This window comes from Eubalaena glacialis, chromosome X (genome assembly GCF_028564815.1).
Source record: "Eubalaena glacialis isolate mEubGla1 chromosome X, mEubGla1.1.hap2.+ XY, whole genome shotgun sequence".
In the NCBI taxonomy this organism is placed as follows: Eukaryota; Metazoa; Chordata; class Mammalia; order Artiodactyla; family Balaenidae; genus Eubalaena; species Eubalaena glacialis.
Window position 1 is genome coordinate 123,574,370 of NC_083736.1, and position 17,826 is coordinate 123,592,195.

Consider the following 17,826-nt stretch of genomic DNA (forward strand, 5'->3'; position numbering starts at 1 on the left):
GAGCCCTGGTCCGGGAAGATCCCACATGCCGCGGAGCAACTAAGCCCGTGCGCCACGACTACTGAGCCTGCACTCTAGAGCCCGCGAGCCACAACTACTGAGCCCACGTGCCACAACTACTGAAGCCCGCGTGCCTAGAGCCCGTGCTCCCAACGAGAAGCCACCGCAATGCGAAGCCTGCGCACCACAATGAGAGTAGCCCCCACTCACCAAACCAGAGAAAAGCCCGCGTGCAGCAATGAAGACCCAACGCAGCCAAAAATAAAATAAATAAAATAAAAATAAATAAATAAATTTTAAAAATAAAATAAATGTTTAAAAAAATAAAAAAAATAAAATAAAATAAAATGTATTCAATATCTTATAATAACCTATAATGGAAAAGAATCTGAAAAAGAATAGATATATAGATATATAACTGAATCACTTTGCTGTACACCTGAAACACTGTAAATCAACTATACTTCAGTAAAAAAAATTAAAATTTTTAAAAATATAAAAATTAAAATGTATTCAATGTTTTAAAATGTATGGAGGTGTCCTCTAGTCTCATAAACGTGTATTTGAAACGAGAAGTATGCTCAAGCACAGGCACAACCTATTAATCTGCCAGCCAATGATGCCAATCTATATATATCTATAGGTAACCAGACGCCCACCTTCTGGACGGAAATACACCTTCAAAAAACATTTCATTCCAGGATGTCTAGAAGTTTGCATCCTTTTTTCCCCAATGTGGGAGCCGCGTCAAGACTCAATTTTATCTTCTTTGTGTACATATTCTAGAAGACCTAAAATCTGTCTCTCGAATGAAAATATAGAGCATCTATTTTTTTTCAAATTTGGCGGGGGGCATCAGTATAAACAATATATGCAAATGTGTGCCCCTTCTGAGACTTACAACTCTACAACTCTTTTTTTTTTTTAATAAATTTATTTATTTATGTATTTATTTTTGGCTGTGTTGGGTCTTTGTTGCCACAGGAAGGCTTTCTCTATTTGCGGCGAGTGGGGATTGCTCTTGGTTGCGGTGCGCGGGCTTCTCATTATGGTGGCTTCTCTTGTTGCAGAGCACGGGCTCTAGGCATGCGCGAGCTTCAGTAGTTGTGGCACATGGGCTCAGTAGTTGTGGTTCGCGGGCTCTAGAGCACAGGCTCAGTAGTTGTGGTGCATGGGCTTAGTTGTTCCACGGCATGTGGGATCTTCCCGGACCAGGGCTCGAACCCGTGTTCCCTGCATTGGCAGGCGGATTCTTAACCACTGCGCCACCAGGGAAGTCCCCACACTCTTTATTCATTTAATCAATGAATGTTTTGCATTCAAACTTAAAATGACTGAAGAGCCCAATCACATCTAAAAATGAAACACTAATACACTTCTAGCAAAGGAATGTCGATATTACTAAAGAGTTAAATGACACTACGATCCAAATATGTTCCTGAATGCTACAATCTAAAATGCAAACGTTGGACTTCCCTGGTGTTCAGTTGTATTGGTACTTGGCTGAATCTGAGAACAAATAAACTGATCAGAAAATGAAACGTGCATCAACAAGAGGCACTGTGTCTACTTGAGGGAAGTTGCCTGCACTATACACAGTTCCCTTTCTAGAAAACCTCAGTACACTAGAATTTACCCACAGATGCTGTTCTGAAGCACTCGGAACTACATAGGAAGAAGTTGGAAGAGGCCTCTCGGGACTAGCAGAGAAGGCAATGCCTGAGGGTTATGATTTCCAAGCAGATGGAAGGTTAGATAGAACCATGAACGCCCTCTATAGCACTGCACCCTCACAAGCCTCACATGGAACGGTACCGAACATTCCACCCCAGACCTTTCTTCCATGCACTTGAGATTGGTCACCTACTAAAACGGAAATATTATTTGGAGGGAGTGCAATACTTTCAGCTGTTATCAGTCTTTTACATCTTAGTGGAAACGAGAGGTGTGAGACCAAGTTTAGAGACGACGATGTGGAGAAAAACTAAGGGCACTGGCACCCAACTGGGAAAAAGCAAGGGAGATTCCCCCAGCATGGAGTGGGTGCGGGGAGAGCAAAGAGAAGTAGATTCCAATACAAGCCACTTGCCTAGGCCTAATCCCAATCATTTATATGTGCAAAATGGAGAACCAATTCCCCTTTTCTATCTGCAAAGCAGTGGGATGGTTAAAAGGTAATGCAAATTTGTACTTTGACGCCGTTAGGCGATTTCACAATACAAAGTCCCGATGACACTCATCTCCCTATACTCTGTGCAAGCCTCACTCGCCTGTTCAGTGTCTCTGGTATGAAACTGAGTCCCAGATTAGCTGAACTTTCTTGATTCCTATTTTGGTGCAGAAATTAGCTGCTTAGTTCCAGTTGGATCTGTGAAGGTCAGATGAACAGCAGGATTCCCTCCCTCCATTTACCACTACTGTGAAGCAGACAGGAAAGAAAGGATTGCTTCTTAGACTACAGCTCGATGGTTTCAAGGTCCCACGCCTGCAGTGGGATGAGGCAAGGTTCAAGTATAACAACGACAAAAAAACATTTACTTTACGTTGGGTAAGCAATAGGAGAGACAAGGATTAAAGTTCATTCAAGATTTTTTTTTTAAGTATTTACATAGAGCCAGCCTAAGGTCTAATCCTACATCGGCAGCTGAAATCAGACAAGGCATTTCATTTTTAAACGTATCCCCACATTTTTCCATTTTGGAGATCCACAATGACAGCAAAACCTATTTTCCATCCACTAAACACCAGGTGTTAATTCTGAACCGTTGGGGATCTGCCAGTATAAGCTGCACAGAAGTTAATATTTATATGGCTTTACAAATAGATCCTTTTTGGAGGAGTTTTCAGTTTCAACATGTATGCTATTTTATGACATTTTCCCTAAACTGAGAAAAGCAAGGAAGCACAGGAGAAGACACTCCCCCCAGCCACTTGGTAACCTTACAGCTACGATTTCCTGACTTACCGAGCCCTTGCTATGCGCTACATGCTGACACCATGCTTGGAGTCTTCATTGCCCTTGATTCTCCAAGCAAGCCTGTAATGTGGGTACAACTATTTCCCCCATTTTATAGATAAGTAAACAGTGACTCAGAGTAAGTAGTTAAGTCACAAAGCAAGAAAGTGATGGAACCAATAAAAATACACAAGAAAGTGCTCCAAGAGGCATTTTAGCCCTGTATGCATACTTTATGTTTTCATGAGACATGAAAAAGATGAGAAAGAAATCCCTTGCTGCTGTCGATATGAAATCCCTTGCAGCATCTGTACCATATGCAGCAAGTTTGTTACAACCTCTAAGATGACTTAATTCAACTAATTGTGACAAAGAGAAAATGGCCTATATGAGAAAGCCCCTGTCTCCCCAGGGGCTTTGCCTAACTCATGTGCTGTCTTTCTCATTTCAAGGGGCAGCCCTGACCCAGCAGGCACCTGGTCATGTTTGCCAGAAGGGGGTTAGGGCTGCCCTGAGTTACTTCTATTTGTTCATCTGGTTCCATCGTCCACATAAGTGAGGTGTTAGCTGGGGGGGTGCAGGGGGAGGGCGGCATCCAGCCCATGGTTATAGGACCAAGTGAAACCATTCCTCGGCATCATGCTCTCAGCACCTGAGGTAACCAGTCACGACCCCAGCCACATCCTTGTTAAGAGAAGAAGCCATACCGCATGTTAGTTCAGATGCCTAGTGATGGGTGATGCCTGTGATGCCTCTAATGTCATGTGGCTTCAGTACCACTCAGTGAACTTCATTTAAAGTTAATTTAGGGTTTGAAGTGATCGCAATAGGCTCCATCACTCAACTATTAAAGTCTAATCAACTGCAAAGCAAGTGATTCAGTGGGACCACATGGACATAGCTTATGTTTCGGCCCAGTTTTTAAAAAAATTCCAAATATTTCAGGAACATTCCATCTCTTCCTTTTTCTTACGGAATAAGATCTTAAATTAACTTAGCCCGTCTTGAGTCACATTCTCTTATCCTCACAGCTGAGCACGCTGCCTCTGTTAACCCCTGAACTTGGGAGGAAATGTCATTACGTCGTGCGACAGAGCAAGCAAATCTGAGCTGCTTAGTCATATTTCACTGGGTGGCAGTGCTCCTGGCTCTGTGGACACGACCTGGGATGCTTCCACTCAGCTCCTACTAAAAGCAGTCACCAAGTCAGCAACAAATAATGCTCTCAGCTCAGAAGCTGGACTCAATTCGCCACTGGTATTCCACTTACTAGAATACAGTGGATGGCATTTGTACCCTGCCTGGTTTTAAATAATAACTGTTCCAATTTGATATGGAGCAAACCCTGCTCTCTACTTCTCTCTTATTTCCTTCCTTTCTCTCCATTTCAGAAATTTAGGGAACAAGATCTGACTTATGCATGTAGTTGCAATAACATCAGTATACTGAAAAGAGCCCTGATGTGAGGGTCAGGAGACTTTGACTCCAATCCCAGATTTGTCACTGCCGAGCAGTTGTGAGGACTTAAGGAAAGCAACACTACTTTCTTTGTGGCTCTGTTTCCCATCAGGACAGTGAGAGATGTCTTTGACCAAAGGAGCGCAGGAAAAGGCCTGCTGGTCCATCATCTGAATAGGGGCTCCCAAAGGCAGCATTTTGGCTGGGTCTCCAAGGTCCAGAATCTGGCCTTCAGTTCTCAAGGCTTTTGAAAATGGACTCATATTAACCACGTTCACAAAAGGCCAATGCATAAGCCAAAATGCCAATTTACTAATTAAAAAAAAAAATGAGCCATGAAGAGGATTGGATACTCCCATTTTATGGGCCAGATCACTCTCTCCCAATAGAGAAATCTACATAGTAAGCCAAATTACAATTAGAAATTTGTCGGATAATACAGAATCAAAGCAAAGGGAGTCTGGGGTATCACGGCCTAACATAATTATTACCTGTTTATAGTTGATTTTTTCAAAATGTCATTTTTAAAATGGCCTATTTATAAATTCTGGCTTTATCTTGCCACCACTGCCTCGTGGGACTCGGATTGCAATTGTGAACAGCTTTGACCATCTATGTCCTTTTGTCTCTGTGGATTTATATAGAGTCACTTTAGATAACTAATACGGGCTTCTAGATGACTTGGACCTCATCTCATCCAGAGCTAGGAAGTCCAGCTCCACAGAGCTCCTGTAATAGGAGCAAAGGTCTGAGCGTAATTGTCACTGCTCACACCTCATCGAGAAGTCCCCAAATCCACTCCGGGAGGCTTCCTCAGCATCACCGACATCAACGTATCCCACCTTATGATCGCCACTCTTCCTTGTTAGCACTCACCTAGGGCAAGAACCTCTTTCTCCACAACAGAGATCTATCTTCAGTTGAGTAGCAAGTGTTGAGGAAAGTGGCGAATGAATGAGGAATGATACAGGCATCTTGGTGGGGATGGTCCCAGGATTAAAAAGAGAAAGAACAACTGGCTTTGGATAATCTCACCGAAAAGAGAGTAGGCATGAAGGAAAGGGAAAGATGAAATCTCTCTTGTCAATAGCGTTTGCCAAGCCAAGGGTGGGAAGCCAGAGGCTTAGAACCCGCCGGCCGCTGTGGCCCTCCCCCTGCCCCGCCTCCTGTGCCTCTGTCACTAGAGCCACACTGGCTGCCAGTTTTGAGGGATGCGGGCAGATGGGTGATGCCCCAGCTGCTGGAGCGTCTGTGCGCCAGAGCTGGGGGTGTCCTTCCCAAGCCCCAAGCCACCACCGCGTCGGAGAAGGGGACTTACTTCTTAGTTGTGCAAACTGGAATGAGGAACACATTTTCCCGGGGACATAGTGTCACCTGCGCCACTTAGTCTCTATGACATCCATAGTTCAGCCACATTAGTTATTAAACTAGCCGCTGTGGGCCAGCCAGAAAACAGAATCACCACGTAGCACCTTGTTTCTATGGGAAAATGTGTTCTGTGTTCCTAACAATAACTTAGAAACAAATATTTGGAAAATAATCCATTTTTATACTGAAGAGTGCCTGAACGTGGGGTCCCAGATCAACATCCTCATCCTTTATATTTCTTCCTTGTCCTTTCACGTGAAGGATGAATTTAAAAAGGAGGAATTAAAAAGAAAAAAATACCCTAGGCACTCTGAGTACTATTTATTTTGGAACTCCCCGTGATGAATCCAGCGACACGTGTGAAGACCATGAAAATAAGCTCAGAAAGTGTAAGAGCCAACAGCTCCTGCCTGTTTAACCGTCCAGGCGGTTAAGGAGGAGACGCTCCTGTGAAGATAGGGTTCCTGCAGCCCCTGTTTTCCTAGGAGCCTCCTATGATTTAGGGTTGGAGCCCGAGAACCTAGCAGAAGCAGCTGCTTCGGGACAAATTCCATGCACAGGAGAGACTGGTGTTAAATGAGCCCCACCCAAAGCTGAGGGAGGGAGGAGGGCAATGGACACAGAAGCCCCTCCTCCAGCAGTCTCATCCGCTGCCTTCCTTAAAGTCCTCCACCAACTCACCCTCACCTCTCTTTCTTCTGAACAGCTACAGCCTTGCAGTCTAGGTAGATGCTGCACACATGCACTCTCAATCACCTACCACTATAATATTCTCTATTTATTCTGTGAGGGTTAAGATTAGCCCTGGCTTTCCCATTGGAAAGCCAACTCTTTGCAGTGCAAAGGGCCCCCCAGCCCTGGTCCAGCATTCAACACATGAGACACTCAATAAATAGTCATTCATTGGTGGCTTGACGGGATGGACTGTCAGAGAAACTTAAATATAAATTGCGCCTAGAATGTAAGCCCCATGAAGCCAGTTCTTTCCAACCTTTTTCACGGCTGGATCCTCAACGTCTAGAAGAGTGCCTGTCACATAGTAGGCGCTCGATAAATGTTTGATGAGTTAATGAAAGTTTAGAAGCTCTCGCCAATTGGTGATTAATTATAATTGAGGAAAAGGCATTGCCGAAATTACAGTAAAGGCAAAAAGAAATATCATTAAGGAAGAAAAAAAAAATCCATTTCCATGTGACTTTTCAGGAAACATCTGTTATCTAAAATAATATACACCTGTGCTCGTCTGCAAACTGAAGCCCTGTGACCATGACGTGACCAAAGATGCTTCAAACTCCATGGTGGTGGATTTCATTAACTCGTCTGCCAATGCGATTACTGGCCTGTCCCAGGTAGTACAGGTTCCTTTTAAATCTCCTCCCAAAGCACCATGATGTGAGCACTATAGAGAAGGGACACTGGAAAGAACTGTGAGATTTTACTGTCTGGCTGGGCTGGGCTATCTTTTTTTTTTTTTTTAACTGTTTATTGTAAAATAGCTTAAATGACAGCCACTAAGAGCCACATTCACCTGTTCATCCCTTGCTCTAAAAGAGGCTCTGAGTCCCAGCAGGGCACAGTGGGATGTGGCAAAACACGGCAAAGTAACCCATGAGAAGTAAGAAGAGGTGATAGGCAATTGGCAAGAATACAAATCACACACCTGAAGTCCCTCTTCCACCAGCTAATCCGGGTGGGAAGGATGCTGTGCCAAAGTTTCTCCTACTTTCTTTCAAGATCACCTTCAACCATTCATTTGGCAAAGACTTTTGGCGCACTTTGCTTACGTCTCTATGTGAGTCACTTTTTCAAGTCTGCCCTTTTCAGAGATGCCCATCAATGCCTAACAGACATCAATCAACCAATTAATTAACTAATTAATTAATTAACTAATTAATTTTCCTCCACCTGACCCCAAACAGGATCTGTGCCTAGGAAACCATCCAAACACAGGAAGGTGGGTGTTCGGGAGCTCAGAGAGCCAAGCCATCAGGAATGGTGCTTTCAGTTAAAATCCACGTCTCTCAGCCTAAGGTAACCCAGCCTATAACTGCCTACAAGGTCAAGTCCACGCTCTTCGAGCCAGCATTCAAAGTCCTTCTCAAGCTGGTCCCACACCTAGCAAGCCCATTGTTTCTCATCATCACCTCCTCGTATGCCCCAGAATCTTTTGCTTCCTTCACTGTGCCTCTCTCTGCTATGCACACTTCTCCTTATGAAAAAGTTCCCTCAACCATCTGAATCCTAGCGGTCCTTAGGAGCCCATCCTCCATCACTCTCCTCCACGGGGTCTTCCCCCAACACTACACCTCAGTACACAAAGGGCTTCTCTTTCTCGCAACTCTGTATTATGCTCTAGATTCTGGAAGCTTGGCTACCTAGCCATCCACTTCTACACGCTGTGAAACTCCACTATTTCCCATACACATGCTGCCTTTTCCCACAATTCTCAGCACTCACCATGTAGACGGTGCACAAGCACTTGCTGACTATTCCTCTTTCCTTTCAACCACAAACTTAAGCAGCTATTTCTTCCACCAGAAACACCTGTCCTTTGGTCATACCTTCCCCAGAAGGAAAGACAGGGAGAAGGTAATTTTTTCCCGGTAGAACTTGATAAATCAGGGCTCATATATTTTCCATCACTTGGGAAGATAGATGCTTCTTTTTGAAGAATATGATTGAGAGAAGCGAAGAATGCTGACAAAGCATTTACCTCACCCAAAGGAAGTGAAGTTACTACCTGGGCTCACTTGGGAGAATCAAAGTTACGGAGTCCTGGATGTGCAAATCTCACATGTGGACAGCCCAGTGAAATCGAGAGAGTTTGGGTAACATAAGGAATAAGAAGTGACGTGAGCACTGGAAAGGCAGAGAAGGTCTTCCAAATGACATTGTGGCACCTAATCTCTCATACCTTTCATTTTCTTTTTTTTTTTTTTTTTAACTTTTAAAAACATGAAACAGTTGCTCCTGCTTGACATAAAGAAACTGAGTAATACTGTATTAGGAAGGACCCGGCTTTCGTTTTAGCCTTATTTTCATCCACTAAAGAGTCATTTCTATGAATAAAGTCAGCTGTTGATAATCTACATATAGACTGTTAGATATTCAATCTATCTAAAATAAATTTTTAAAAATTCATCCACTCATTACCCATTCAACAAATATTTACTGAACACCTGGTATATGCCAGGCACTAATACATAAATGTGTTTTAAGATAAGAAATAAAAAGGATGCCATATAAAATCTAGCAAATAAAATCACCCACAGGTATACCAACTGTCAAACATTGTTGTTCATTCTGTTCTCTTTGCTTGAAGATGATTTTTTAATCCCCAATCAGGATTTTCCCCAATCCATTCCCAAATACCAGCATATCATCAAAGAATGCAAACTGGTCATTTTACAGTAAAAATGCTGATTTACACTATCACAACACACATTTCTCCAAAGAAGTGGCTAAATTTCTTTTGTTAGTAAAATACCGCATTCTCTTGGTTTGCAAACATTTCTCAGGAATTATTGGTAAGTAGCCCCAGTTTGCTGGAAACCTAGCCATGAAGAACAGACAAATTACAAGACAGAATGTTCCTCAGTGTTGAGACCTGCTTCACAGGCCGGGCTCTTCATAAAAGCTGTTAAGAGCTTGACCCCTTCGAGATGCCTCTTAAAGTAATATCCATGTGCTTCCAAAGCATAAGGAAACCTGTATGTTATTGTCTAGGGTGAGAAGTCCTTATAACACTTTCACTCACTGCTTTGCAAACTGCTGCATTTCCTCCCACCTTAATTTAATTCCTTCTCTTCCCTATTGCCCTATTCAATCCCTCAACTGACATGTCTGATCTCTGTAATAATATTCAAGTCCCCAAGAAAGTATAAAGCTGGGATTTTACTCTCTTTCTCTAAGCAGAACTAAGTTAGGAAGGTAAATCTTCTGCCAAGAAGTCAATAAAAATGACATGTGACTATTATGTCATCTGGGCTGATCCACAGCTCTGAACCCACACACCCCTCTGTGTGGAAGGGTCCAGTTTGCCAGGGGATGACAAAGCGGGGAGCTAATTAGACAGATGTCTGGTGTTGTAAGTCTATCTTCCAGATGACAACAGAGGAAGTGGCAATGCCAAGGTTGAAATGCAGATATGGAGCAGCTTCTGGACTGAGTGGACATACGCTTCCTCTAAAAACATAGGTAAGCAAAGGTCCTAAGCAATAGGCAAGTGCCCTCACTCTTCTTCATTTGCAATTCAAAGGCCAGACCTTGTACTTCCTTTTGGTACTAACCCCAAGGTCATCACCAATGGCTCTGCATACCTTATGCTGTGCTGGCAATATCTTCACCTCTCAGATTGATCCTCGGGGGTCGCCTGAGTGATAACATGTGACCAAATTAGAATGGGGCTGGAGTAGGGGAGAGTGGCCAAGATTGCGTGATTTGAATAAAGGGCTGTATTGTGCTCTGTTGCCCCCAGAAACAGCCTGGATTAGAATCAACATTAAAACCAAATTAAAGGGGCTTCCCTGGTGGTGCAATGGCTAAGAATCTGCCTGCCAGTGCAGGGGACACAGGTTCGATCCCTGGTCCGGGAAGATCCCACATGCCGCGGACCAACTAAGCCCGTGCGTGCGCCACGACTACTGAGCCTGCGCTCTGGAGCCTGTGAGCCACAACTACTGAGCCCACGTGCTGCAATACTGAAGCCCGCGTGCCTAGAGCCCGTGCTCCGCAATGAGAGAAGCCACCGCAATGAGAAGCCCGCGCACCGCAACGAAGAGTAGCCCCCGCTCGCCGCAACTAGAGAAAGCCCGCGCGCAGCAACGAAGACCCAACACAGCCAAAAATAAATAAATAAATAAATAAATTTAATTTTAAAAAACAAATTAGAGTTGAGTTAGATTTAAAACAAGATAACTTTGACATCTCCCATCAGGAAGATTCAATTGATCAAATTTTGTAATAAAATGCCTTCCTTTTGGTATTATCAGCATACATTCAATCCAATTCAGAAACTATATTTTTCCCTTTTAAGTATTACATATCGTGGGTTTTTTTTGTTTGTTTCTTTTTGTTTTGTTTTTGTACAGAGGCAATTGATTTTTATTTTCTCCCCTCAACTATGCCCAAATCAACAGGTTTATTACTTATTTCCTGGGAGCAAGGGGGAAAGTTTTTGTCAGTCATAACCAAAAACAAAAAACCATTTGTTGAATTGTTTAATTCAACTAAAACAAGAAGCATCTTGCTCTGGGGTGGATTTTTAAATTTCAAGCTATCGTAATTATAAAACAAATGCATTTGTTTTAAAAGACACACCAACCATTTCATCCAGGTAAACAAGAGAAACTGAAAATATCCTTTTTACACATTCTCCTAGTTTATGCATAGACTAGAAAAGAGTGAAAGGCTTTCCTGATTTTTCAATTCCAAGAGGAATCCGTCCAAACCGTTTCTATTATTAGCACACAAAATGGTAGCTAAAGAAGTTACTGTGGTTAACAACTGAATAATTCATAGTCTCGGAAGAATTCAGTCGCTTTGTCTTCTCCAGTTCCTCTTTAGAACTGGATCCCCAAACATATTTCTTATCCTGAGTTGTTATAAAGGCAACCATATACAAATTCTTCTCAGCACTTAAAAATTGGCCACACTAAGCACTGAGAACTACAGCAAGACATTAAGCTGGAGACTTAACAGGAACTCTTATAACCAGTTCATGAAACTCTTAAGATTACACATACATTGTCAGAAATTAGAGTCACAGGTTCCAGTCTGTGTCCCATGGATATCACTGGGCTATAACATCACTGAAATTTAAACTGCCTTTATGCAGTCTTCCAAATAAAATATGTAAACACAGTAAATATGACCTACAAATAATTTTAAACACATTTCAACACCCTCTAATCTAAATTCAAATTATTTTCTATGAAGTGAGGCACTGAGAATTTCAAGTCTAGAAAAAGAAAAAAAAAACACTTCAATTAGTGAGTGAAAGAGGTTAATAATGTTGACAGGATGAACATTTCTGCTGTTCACCATGAGAACAGAGGTCAAGCCCGCCACCACTCTTCATCTAAAATTCCCAGAAACGGTCAACTTTATTTTGTCTTCAGAAGAGAGATGTTAAGAATTAGAAAATATGTGGGGATTTTAACCTTTGACTTTATTTTCCAAAAACGTTTTTCCAAAAACAAGCGATCTTTGCCAAATAAAGCACAGACCTGAGAAACAAAATGGCTGGATTTTTTTTTTCCTGGTTTAAGTTTCATCCCCGTCTAAATTCTCAATGTGGGAATTCCCTGGCGGTCCAGTGGTTAGGACTCCGTGCTTTCACTGCCAAGGGCCCCGGTTCGATCCCTGGTCGGGGAACTAAGATCCCGCAAGCCGCATGGCGCAGCCAAAAGTTTAAAATATATATATTTACATTTTATATATATAAATTCTCAATGTAACTAGTGTAAAACCTCAGGACCCCTGGAGAAGCCATCATTCCCCAGAGCCCACAGTTTACCTTCTCCTGTATCCAAGGTTTTTTAATGTTAAGATTCCTAAAGGAAGTCTTTCTATAAAGCACAACTCACTTCTTAAACGGAGTTTGCCTAACGTAACTGTCAACAAAAAAGTGAACTTTTTTTTGATAATGCAATGTTATCATTTGTGAACACTAGTCTACTGGGATACATTAAAATTCCAATTAGGAACTAGCTTTTATTGAGCGTTTACTCAGTGCTAGGCACTGGTGCTAAGTGCTTTACTTGCCTTCTCTCATTTAATGCTAAGAGGTGGCATATATCTAATTAGCATATACCTAATAATAATAAAGTAATATATACCTAATATTACCTACCACTACCACCAAGGAAATTAGCATATACCTAATAAGTGACTACTTCAGGTTAGTTCAAGTCCAAGGCTCAAGCTCTTAGCCACTGTACTACTGTACTACTTCTCAAGAACAAAGGTTCCCTGACCGGGAATCAGACCCAGACCAAGGCAGAGAAAGTTACAAATTCTGGCCACTAGACCACACAGCATGTGTTGGGTTGCCTGATCCCACACCAAAAAGGCCCTGATGGTTATGTTTGGCAGTCTGCTTTTTATAGTTTTTGTCTCCTGCTGATTTCATTGCTTCCATGTTACACATAGATACAGACTCATTCTGCTATCGCCAGCAAGTCTAATCTAGAGCAACTTCTCTCTTCTCCCTTTATCACAACTTTCTATTTAAATGCTGTTTTCCAGTTTACAAAGCGCTTCCACATACCTTATCTCATTTAATCTAATTTGCTATTTCTAACCAGTTTGGGGATGAGCAACCAGATTACCCATAATTCCAACAGGCTTCAATAAATAAAAGTAATTAGGCTCTGAGTGAGGGTCTGAGGCAGTCTCCTAGGAATAAAAGTGCACAAGTCTAAGGACAAAGGTGGGGCATCTCTTTTGCAGCCCAGAGCTTCCCCGACCATTCAGTCATTCTAGCAATCATTCATTTAATAAACATTTACTGAGCACCTGCTATGTGCCACATTCTATACTGATTGCTGGCGTTATATGATCAAGTTCTGGTTCCTGCCTTTGAGAAGCTCCAAGGCTAGTAGAGACGGAAATGTGTCCACAGATTACCATGGTGAGAGCGGCAGGTAGCGAAAAGGTAGCTGGGCACAAGGGATTATGGGAAAATGGATGCTAACTGCCCAATCCAGCAGAGAAGATTTCCTAGACAATCCGAGGCTGAAGAGGTTCTCAGCTTGGTGGCAGACACTAGAGGTTGCTAGATGGCTGAACTCTAGATAAACCAGGGAAATAGTTCTCGACTCTGGCTGCACATTAGAATCACTTGGGGAGCTTTCAAAACCAAATAATAACTTCAGAAAACTTTGGGGCAGCACTTACTCAAGCCAAACATATACACACCCTGTGGCCCAGCAGTTCCATTCCTATGTATAAACCCAGCAGAAATGCGCACCAGAAGACATGCGCAGGGATATTCATAGTAGCATTGTTCATAGCAACTCCAAACTGGAAACAACCCAGATGTCCATCAACAGGTGAATGGATAAACAAAATAGGGGACATCCACGTGGTGGAATACTACTAGCAATAAAAAAGAAAGAATGACATGGGGAACTCGTACAAATATTACCCTGAGTGAGAGAAATCTTATACAAACAGATACATACTATATGATTCCACTCATATAAAGTACAAGACAGAAAAAAAAGGAATCTATTGTCTTAGAAGTCAGGGCAGTGGTGCCCACTGGTGAGGGGTAGTGACTGGGAAGGGGCACAAGGCACGTGGCTTTTGAATGCTGATGATGGTGTGTTTCTTAATCGGTGTGCTGACTATACAGATGTGTTCAATTTGTAAGGATTCATCAAACTCTACTTAGGATTTGTGCAGTTTCCTGAATTCATGCTATATGGCAATATAAAATTCGTTTAAACATTAAAAAAAAGAACAAGAAATACCAAGGCCTGGGTCTCACTGCAGACCAATTAACCCAAAAGCTCAGTGTGGGGAGACCCCAACATTTGTTATTTTTTAAAAACACCCCAGGTGGCTCTAATGTGCAGCCATGTGTGCAAACCAAGGTTAGGCATTCCTGTATTTATCAATAGCTCCTCTGGGGGGACAGCCTGGCACGTAGCAAAGGGAACAAGTTCTGAAGTAAGGTACATCAACGATTACATTCTGGCTCCATTTTGCACTGGCAGTGTGTGGCATTTGTCTGGATCATCCCCAAACCTCAGTATAATGGGAACAATATCCCCTCCCTCCCAGGATTGTTGTGAGGATTAAATAAAATAATATACTTAAAGCACCTAGCACAGTACCTAGAACATAGTAGGTGCTTGAGAAATGGTAGGTACTCAACCCCTTTTCCTCCTTCGTGTCTAAGTTCCAGTGATGACCAGATTGCTGTTAACGAACAAAACTCACACTCTCCAATTTCTCCTCCTGAATGAGTTTCTTTGTAAAGACTGAAGTAATATTATACTTGGGCTAGTGATGTCAAACGAATGTCGAACATTTCTGGGCCCTGGTCACTCACTCTGTTCAGCACCTGCTACCCCCGAAGGTGAACGGAGGGGCGGCAGACTGTAGGTAAATACAAACCACAGACCCTCCTTTGGAAAGCTTTGCCCCTGTCCTCACTCCTAAGAACAGCGCTAGCCATGTGAGTTGGCAAAAAGAATAGAAAAAATTAATAGCTTGGAAGACATACCACCCATGAAATGTGCCAAATGAAACACTTTTGTATAAAATGTCATGTTTTCGTAAAAACAAACAAACAAAACAGAATCCTGGGCTGAGAGCAGGAGATTCAGGTGAGAGTTTTGATGATACCACCCGTCAGCTGTATGACTTTGCTTCACTAAACTTTTCTGTTTCTCTGGCCAATGAAAGTAATGCCATCTCTCCTACCGCCTTTACAGGGGCACAGTGAGTTTCAGATAAGATAAATAGAAAGCTTTGCAAAAATTGAAGCAGCAAAGAAAGGCAAGACTGGAAATTTACTTTTTTCCAAACTCCAATCACCAACCACCACCCTCCCTCCCCAAGACTGAGAACTCTCTGATATTAACTGCTCCAAGTGCATGCAGAGACTCCACCAGCCTGAAGCTCGCTTATGTAAGAAGAGACTGCAGCACTGCTTGGCATGTAGCATAATACTTTGCTTAAGAGAAATCCTTGGAAATGCCTCAGCTGAAGTACAAGGGCAAGCCCAGGCCTTACGTTTTGGAGACAGGCGCTCTCAGTCACGGAACACCAGAACTGTGGCTCGAGCAAATGATGTCATCCGAGCTCCTCTTACCATGGTCAATGTCAAAAATTAAGACAGGAAGTTCAAGGACAAATTGTGGGGTTCCCAGGCAAATATAAGTTAGAAAAGCAGTTTGGACCTTAGAATCTTGCCTTAAAAGTTGTCTCCTATTCTGTAATGGTTTTTGGTTTATGTGAAGCTTTTCTTGACAAAAATATACATAGTTGCATAGAAAAATATATTCCCTTAGGACTCTATTTTTACTCCCACTACGCATTAAGAAAAGAAAAAAAAAATCATGTGAGTCACCCCTAGATCCAAAAACAATATCAAACCAAAAATAAAAATATAAGATTCTTGAAGAGACAGAGATAAACTTAAGGGCTCTCCACTCTAGAGCTAAGAAACGAAATCGCTCACATACCTGTTGGGTTCCTAAATGACTGGAAAATGAACACTCGAAATTAACCACAGGCACGTTGAACACCTTGGAGATACAGGACTTTCCCCATCCACAGACCATTCCTGCGACAGACCTGTGTACTCAACACCGAAAATATCCCCAAATGTACAGATGCCGGGGGTTGGGGGGTGGGGGGAGGTCAAGTTAGTATCAAAAAAATAGTACTGTTGACTCCCGCCCTGGTTCCGGGGGAAAGAAGGAATCCGGTCTGATGCAAAGCTCGCAGCCAGAGCCGGACAACTCGCCCCTAAGTTTGGCGCGTCCCAGCTCTCCGCCCGCGGCCCCCGCCCCCGCTCCCCGCACCCCGGAGCTCAGAGCCCCGCGAGGCCCTGGCGGAGGACGGACCCCGCGGCCACGGCCCGGGGAGGAAGGGCGGCTCCTCTCCAACCGGGGTCCTTCGCCCCCACCCCAGGCCCTCGCGCGCTTCCCTTCCCCTGACCCCCTCGCCCCGGGGCAGGTCACCTGGCTCGGCCGCTGCCCGCTGGTCCTCCGGTTGCTCTCTCGGTCCAGCCGCGCCGCCGCCGCCTCCGGGAAGCCGCTCGCCCTCCCGAGTCACGGGGCCGGCAAGCGGGCGGCCGAGCCCGTGCCAAGGCTGCGGGAACCGTTCCACACGGCCGGAGCTGGGACCCTGCCCCGAGAGCGGCCGCCACCAGGGCGAAACTGGAGAGCTGGGCTCGGCTCGCCGGGGCGGGGAGGGGCGGCTGCAACTTTGCTCCTGGACGCGGGCGAGGAGGGGGCGCCCGTCTCCAAACTCCGTGCAGCGCCCGCAACCTCTCCAGTCCGGGGATTTTTTTTTTTAATGTCCCTCCCCCTTTTTTTAATATAAAGGGAAGCCAGAGTCTTGCCCTCAAGTTCTGGTTTCCAGAGCGGCGGGGCCGCTGGGAGGGCGGAAAGCTGGGTGCGGGAGACGCGCCCCGCTGGGTGCGCTGGCGGCGAGCCGGTGGAGGGCGCGAGGGGCGGCGGCGGGCGGGCAGCGGCTGCCCTGGGAAGCCGCCTTCGCGGCCGCTCCGGACCCTGCTCTCAGTACCTCGCTGGCCCCCTCCAGCCCGGAGCCCAGAGCCCGGGAGGGAGAGCGGCCTGGAGGGACCGGGCCAGCGGCGTGGAAGCAGTGACCCGGACCTGGATCGCCGAAGTAGGAACTGGAAGTGACAGCGGCGCAGGGTAGAGCAGCAGCCGCCGCCGCCGCCGCCGCCCGGGTAGCCGTGGCAGCAGCAGAAACCGCGGAGCAGCGGCGGCGGCCACACTGCGCATGCTGCTGCCGCCCGGTTCGGCCCCGAGCCCCGGGCTGCCGCCGCCTGGCCTGCAGCGGGCCTCTGCCAGAGCCTCGGGTGGGAATCCCGGCCTCACAGAGCAGCCCTGCCTGGTGGCCCGCTTCCTCCTCCAGCCCCCGACGCAGCTCGGACCCCCCAAGCTCTATGGTGAGCCGCTGAGACACCCCAGCAAGGAAGCGCTCTCCAGCGGCCCTCCACATCCCTCCTTTCCCCCAGCTGTCCTGGCTGCCCTTCCCGGACTCTCGGATAACAGGCCCCACATCAGATCGTCTCTTTGATAGAGAATGAAAAGGTTCGTGATAGATGGGAAATATTTCCAACCTTACTTGAAGTCCAATTTTTACAGAAATACAATGCAGTCGGTAGATTAGGATGGCCAGAGTCATGGGTGTCATTTGATGGTAACTCACGGCAATTCCAGTAGGAGTGTCAGATTGGCTCAACAGAAAGAAAAAAAAAAAAAGACCAACAACTTACAAAATCCTCTTTAGTCTTCCCACTAGCTCAAATTGAGCGGCTAAATATACAAAGATGT

The 17,826-nt window shown here is 44.7% G+C and overlaps 1 protein-coding gene across 3 annotated transcripts in view; it reads right to left on the reverse strand.

Moving 5' to 3' along the window:
* ARHGEF6 (Rac/Cdc42 guanine nucleotide exchange factor 6) overlaps window positions 1–17,826 on the reverse strand; it is a 116,772-nt gene that overhangs the window by 89,053 nt on the left and 9,893 nt on the right. For 2 of the 3 annotated variants that reach the window (XM_061177902.1, XM_061177901.1), the window contains exon 1: window positions 16,483–16,566. The exons of the other annotated variant lie outside the window; for it this stretch is intronic. The gene's annotated coding sequence lies outside the window, so the exon portion shown is untranslated. Of the gene's footprint in view, window positions 1–16,482; window positions 16,567–17,826 lie in introns of those variants that run through there. 3 annotated transcript variants of the gene reach the window in all.